Source organism: Vigna umbellata, chromosome 7 (genome assembly GCF_029865625.1).
Source record: "Vigna umbellata cultivar VRB3 chromosome 7, Vumbellata_1.0, whole genome shotgun sequence".
Lineage (NCBI taxonomy): Eukaryota > Viridiplantae > Streptophyta > Magnoliopsida > Fabales > Fabaceae > Vigna > Vigna umbellata.
Window position 1 is genome coordinate 46,566,775 of NC_142171.1, and position 7,382 is coordinate 46,574,156.

General features: G+C 31.6%; 1 pseudogene; it reads right to left on the bottom strand.

Annotated features, from left to right (window-relative positions):
- Positions 1–3,508: 3,508 nt before the first annotated feature.
- LOC148196414 (dirigent protein 1 pseudogene) lies at positions 3,509–6,779 on the bottom strand (annotated as a pseudogene).
- Between the last annotated feature and the right edge of the window lie 603 nt (positions 6,780–7,382).

A 7,382-nucleotide genomic window follows, 5' to 3' on the forward strand; every position in this document is an offset into this window, starting at 1 on the left:
ATTATTTATGTTGGGATTTTGGTGGACCGACGTCTATTGGGTGACGTTAAAGACCAATTTTACACTAGCGTTTACACTAAATTTTTGGAATAGACATACGAATAAAGGTGAAGTCTTACACCAGTCATATGATCTATCTATTTCGAGAAAATATATTATTTTAGTTCTGTTTGGTAAACATTTACCATCTCTTTATTGTGGATTTGAATGAAAATAATTATTGTACCTCTACTTTGATACACATATTGTGATGTTCCTTCCCAAACAGATGATTTTTAATTATTATTTCATACCTAATTATATTATATTTGATAAAACGGAAATATAACCTTAAAGAAGTATTTGTATATAATTATATACATTACAACTTTTTACATCATATTTTTCACACCTAATTTTCTTACATCCTATACTTTCTAATACTAAGAGAAGGAAAAAGAATATTATTTATTAACAATTCCTTATTTACCTAAAACTTGTGCTAATTATATTCAAATTGTTGAAGAAAAAAGATTTATAAGAGGATTGACCACATGGAATTAAACCTAAATTACAAAGCAAACAAAAAGAAATCTATCTATTTATATATACAAATTTTAAATAAAATTATTTATATTAGTATAATAATGTTCGTATAAATATATTGTTTTAGTAATATCAATTGATAATTTAATGCACTATATCATGTTTAAAATTTATCTTGACTAATTTTTGTCACAACTATTCAATTGAACATAAATCAAAAACTCTCTAGACGTATCAGGTCAATCATTTAGTATATCTAAACACTCTTATACATTTCTTAGTTCAAAATTAACAATTTTAACCGTTCAAAGTGCCTTAGTAATATCAAATTAATCAAAATTGTACATCCTAGATTATTTATCCACCTAATTCACTTTATTAGCACAATCTTCTAATCTAATAGTGAATCAAGTTTGGCAATTTCATTTAGACCATAGGTTTAAGTTTGTTTGGTGAGTCTGAGGTTAAGTTTGTTTGGTGGGAGTTGAGGATGGTGGTGGTGAGAAGGTTGTGGAAGGGGAGAATGAAAGGTCTGAAATTTAAAAATCGAAGAAGCTATTACCTCGGTTAAGTAGACAATCGAAGTAATAAGACTCTACTGCCTCGGTTCTAAAGACAACCGATGCCTAAACCTATCATAAAAAATTCAAAAAAAAATTATAAATGGCAAAAAAAATCAACTATAGGCATCGGTTCGCGGTTAAACCGAGGCATAAAGGTCTTATGACATCGGTTCAAATGGAACCGAGGCAGTAAAGACTAAATAAATTGATTTGAAACGTTCAGATCCAAAGGATGTCAGCTTTTGACAGGACATACTGCCTCGGTTCTGCACAGAACCGAGGCAGTAAGCCTATTTTGAAAAGGCTGGCAGGTGAAAAAGCTAATTTGCAGAAGGAAAGCAGAGTTTTTTGCCTCGGTTGGTCAGAGAACCGAGGCAGTAAGCCTATTTTAAAAATTTTGCAGGTAAAAAAGCTAATTTTGCAGGTCAAAAGGATGTCAGCTTTTGACAGGACATACTGCCTCGGTTCTGCACAGAACCGAGGCAGTAAGCCTATTTTGAAAAGGGCTAATTTGCAGAAGGAAAGCAGAGTTTTTTGCCTCGGTTGGTCTGAGAACCGAGGCAGTAAGCCTATTTTAAAAATTTTGCAGGTAAAAAAGCTAATTTGCAGAAGGAAAGCAGAGTTTTTTGCCTCGGTTGGTCAGAGAACCGAGGCAGTATACCCTTTAGGCATCGGTTCCAATTGAACCGAGGCATATAGTTTTGCAAAAATTACGAAATTGCCACCGTGTTTTGATACAAACCGAAGCGTAATGTGGGAGTTAAAAACCTCTTTTTTCACTAGTGATTCAATTCATCAATCTTACATATATAAGATTTTTTGACTTAAAATACAAGCTACCAATTCACACATAGTTGGACATACATATCACAATTTCAAGCTATTTAAACCAAGCTCTAGAGACAAATCAATAATACCAATACATCACTACTTTAAAATATAGTGTATTCTATCAAAGTATTAACCTATATATAAAAATAAAACTAATTTCCCTTACTTGGTTTAAAAAAGTCCATGACTAAAGATTGCTCCTAAAACTGTAATTCTCATAAGATGCTCTAACTACTTACACAAATGTCAAATAAAAATTTAAACATATCATAACAAGCATAACTAAACAAATTTTTTTTTTTACTTTGATCTATTTTAAATAACAGACATGGATCCTAGAACTATATGTGTCTCAAAATGCTAAACTAATTAGTAATTGTCATTATCATTGGTTTTTTAAGCTTATTTTTATATATTATTTATGTTTTTATTATTATTTTTCAAGTAATTAAGGTTTTATTAAATAATTTTGGAAAGAGAAGAATTTGGTTTTTATTTGTGAAATATTTTATAGATAAGTGAAAATTTCAAAAAATTGAAGAAGATATCCAAGATTCTTATTCAGTTAAAATTTATTTAAGTACATTTTTCAAACTCATGTAGTTCAACCCAATTCTCCCAACAAGCTAAGCCAAGTCTCCAACGAGTTATGTCAAGTCTCACAACGACTCCATTTCGCTTATCGAGTACGTGTTGCAAGACTTATTAAATAGACGTGTCACAAAATAAAAAATTATCTTTTGGAGAATAAAGAACTAATCCTAAAAGAGAAACAACATAGACACACTATGGATGAAGAAGATAATTATCTTCATTATTTTCATGATCTCACACTTTTCTAGCACTCAAAATGTGTAAAAATAACTAACTCTTTTTTAATTGAAGTTGGATTAATTTACCTTCATTCTTCAGTATTGATGTTATATCATAGATTTGTTTTTTCATTACTCTTGTAATACCCTTTATTTCATATTAATTATTCCTGATACTTAAATTCTACATTTAAATATGTAGTGTAAAGTAATTATATAAATAATTCTAGTTTGTTGTCACTTACAAATTTAAATTATACAAATAGTTAAAAATTTTAAAGAGAATAATATTTAAAACAAAACATGAGTGAATATATAATATACCAATATGTCAAAAATATAGTAGGTAGGTTCTGAAACAACCTATTACATTTTGATCTTTGGACTCACATTCCGATTCTTACACTTCCTGGATTTAGTAATCCAGTATTCACTCCCAAATTTGAGACAACCGTTTGGAGTGACCATTACGGTTAACAAATATTTTTATCAGATTATCTAATCCGAAAAGTATTACAAAATAGGGAAAATGAGAAAGGACAAAAGTTTGGGGGTACAGGAAGAAAAACGTAAAAGTGTTGAAAGAAGCCCACTTAATCTTTTCCATGGGATATTAAATACTCAATTATTAATTAAAGTATTACGAATTATCATAAATTAATCGATTAAAAATCAAATAAATTTTGGTACCTTATCTTCACTCAGTTTTAATTTGGTTTGTTAAATTTTAAATATTTACTTTGTTCTGTTAAAGTTTCTCCCTTAAATAAATTTGGTTCATCCATTAGTTTTTACTGTAACTTCGACAAGTTGATAACACATTATCAAGTTCCGACCCAACAAGCTCAGAGTGCTGCCATTCAACTTCCCTTCCGTGAAGACCAAGTTGAAGAGCATCACCACCGCAACCTCCTTCTGGTCTGAAAACCCGTACAGTACTTGTACCTTTCCGACAAGTTTGGACCCGGATCCGGCCCAACAGTCAACGGGTCGTCGGCTATTGCCAACAATCCGAAAAAGGTGGAGCAAGTGTTAGTCGTTTGGGCCTCTGCAATTTTCACTGCTGTGGGCTTGGGCCCTATTGTAACGTCGTGCATGAAGAAGTGAAGGTGGAGGAGCTTCACCTTTTTGAGACCCAGATAAATTGGAGATATGTATTTATTAAAGTTTAATGGAAATTCTAGAAAAATATGAAACTTCTTAGAAGAATTGAAATGTAATATAAATTTTAAAATATTATAGAAAAATCTAAAATATAAAAAAAAATCAAAAACATTTTACATAGGTAGAAAATTTAGAATTTTTTATATAAGTTTTAATTAGAATTTTCTAGAATAGTCATGAAAGATATATGGGTTTATAAATATTCATATATGCTATCATTTAAAATAAGAACACAACATCTACTACAATTAAATATAACTACAACACTTCTTTCAACTACTGCTTTTATATTCCACTGTCTTCACATTTTCTCTACATTCTACTATTTCTACATTTTCTCTACCTGATCAATTATTCCTTTCACAACCTTAAAATACTAACAGTGGTACCGGAGCTACTTTAAGTCATCTTCTGGCCATAGATAAAATTTTCAACTATTTCAAACAAAACTATAATTTCATTCTATACTACTTCCAAAATATTTTCTCAACTCATGGCTACTACCAATCAAACATCATCAATTTCAGTACCTATTTTCACAGGAGAAAATTATGAATTTTGGAATGTCAAAATGAAGACAGTCTTCCGCTTTCAAGATTTATGTGACATTATAGAAGAGTGATTCACTATTCTAGAAGACACCTCTAGTCTTATTGTAGCTCAAAAGAAGGAGTTGAAGGAAAGCACGCAAAAGGATTCAAGGGCTTTATTTGCTCTTCAACAAACAATCGATGACACAATTTTTTTCAAGGAGAATTGGTGCCATAAGTGCAAAATAAGCTTAGAACATAATACAAGAGGATTTTCAAGGAAGTGATGAGGTATGCAGTGTTAAACTTCATTCTTTAAGATGAGAGTTTGGCTTAATAAGAATGAAAGAATCTGAGACCATTAAAAACTACTATTTCTACAATAAAAGAATTAGTTAGTCAGATGAGAGTTTATGGAGAAAATATTTTGGACAAAAAAAAATCTTTGAGAAAATTTTAATTTTTATTACCTAAAAATATGATGTAATCGCAATCACAATTGAACAAACAAAATATTTGGCTACATTGTTAGTAGCATAACTAATAGACTCTCTTGAAGCTTATAAACAAAGATTGAAAAGGCATGAAGGCTCGGTCGAAAACGCCTTTCAAACAAAACTGAAATTACGATCTTAGAAAAAAGAATATCTCGAAAATAAAATTAGAGGAGAAATTTCTAGAAATGAAGAAAATTCTAAAAGCTTATGTATGACTCGTCAAAGAAAATATCCTTCATGTAGTATCTTTGAAAAAACAAGTCACTTGGAAAAAGATTGTTGGCATCATGGAAAACCTCAATGTCAGTATTGTAAGAAATTTGGTCATGTAAAGAAGTATTGTCATAATAAAAATAAGCATTAAGAACACTTTGCGGAAGAGCATAATTAGGAGAAACTTTTATTCTACATCAATCAAGAATCTCCTAGTGGAGAAGGGAGTTGGTACTTGGATAACGGATACAACAATCACATGGTGAAAGATCAAAGCATCTTCAAAGACATTGCTAAATCAATCATTGTCAAAGTTCGGCTAGGAAATAACACCTCAATGGAGTCTCGAAGAAAAGGAAACGTCACGATTAAGACAAAGAAAGGTACGAAATTCATCAAGGAGTTTTACTAGTTCCAAATCTTAAAGAAAACATTTTAACTATTGGCCAAATGATGAAGAATGGATATTCTCTTCATTTAAAAAAAGATACATGCAAAATTTATGACAGTGAAATGATAGTAATTGGCCAAGGGAGAAGATAAATATAAGCTTTCCTATAAGCTTCAAACCTTGAACTAATATTGCGATGAAGGTAGAAGTTGATGACTCATGGCTTTGGCATAGGAGATTTTGCCACTTCAACACATATGCCTTAAAGCTTCTATATTAGAAAAACATGATGAGAGATCTTCCATGCTTGAAGGAGAATAATGAATCATTCGAAGGATGTATCCTCGGCAAATAACACTAATTATCATTCTCGATAGACATAGCATGGAGAGCAAAAGACTTATTGATTCATATCGATCTCTGCGGACCGATGAGAACGCCTTCACATCACAACAACAAGTATATCATCCTCTTCATTGATGACTTCTCTGGAATGACTATTTTTTAAAAGCAAAGTCATAAGTCTTCGAAGTATTCAAGAAATTCAAGGCCATTGTTGAGAAGCAAATTTGAAAACAGATAAAAATACTTATAAGTGATCGTGGCAAGGAGTACACATCTCGCGAGTTTGACAAATTCTACGAAGATGAAGGCATAGAGCGACAACTTACAGTCGCATAAACTCCACACAAAAATGAAAAGTCAAAGAGAAAGAATCGCATAATTATGAAGATGGCAAGATCAATGCTAAAAGAAAAAAGTATGCCTAGTACTTTTATACTTTTTGGATTGAAGTAGTCTACACTACAGTTTACATTATAAACAGATGTCCAACTAAGGCAGCCAAGACAAGACTCTTATTGAAGCTTAAAGTGGAAGAAAGCCATTATTTAAACACTTACGAGTGTTTTCATACATGTTCCTTATCAAAGGAGGCACAAGCTTGAAGACAAGACAATACGAGGAATATTGTTGGGATATAACACACAGTCAAAAGGTTATCGAGTCAATAACCTACTAACAAAAAGACTCATCATTAGTCGAGATGTTGAGGTTGATGAAAATGCTTCTTGGAATTGGGAAGAAGTAAAAGTTGTTAAAAGCAACATTTTAGTTCTATTGCAACAATATCAAGAAGAGGCAAAAAATTCAGGTACGCTTTCTCCACCTCCACAATAAGATTCTTCACCTAAATCCAGTCTAAGACGAGTAAGATCTTTGGTAGACATATATGAAACTTGCAATATGGCCATAATTGAGCCTAACTGTTATGAAGAAGCATCAAAACAAGAAGTATGGGTCAAGGCTATGGAAGAAGAGATTAAAATGATTGAGAAGAATAACATTTGGGAAATCGTAAATTGCCCTCATGAAAAAGACATCATAGGAGTGAGATGAATATATAAAACAAAGCTTAGTCTTGATGGAACTATACAAAAGCACAAGGCAAGATTGGTCACTAAAGGCTACTCACAACAACCAAGAATCGACTATAATGAGACATTTGCTCCAATTGCTCGCTTAAATATAATTAGAGTTTTAATAGCTCTTGTGCCACAAAAAGGATTGGAGTGCTCGAAGAAGAGATTTATGTTGAACAACCACAAGGTTTCATCAACAAAGGCAATGAAGACAAAGTACTAAGACTTAAAAAAGCATTATATGGCCTGAAGCAAGCTGCTCGAGCATCGTATAACAAGATTGATCAATAATTCATCGATCAAGGATTCTAGAGGAGCAAAACTGAGTCAACACTATATACTAACGCACAAGGTCAGTACCATCTCATTGTTTCTTTATATGACGATGATCTTATCTATACAGGAAACAATATGGAGATGATGAAAGAATTTAAA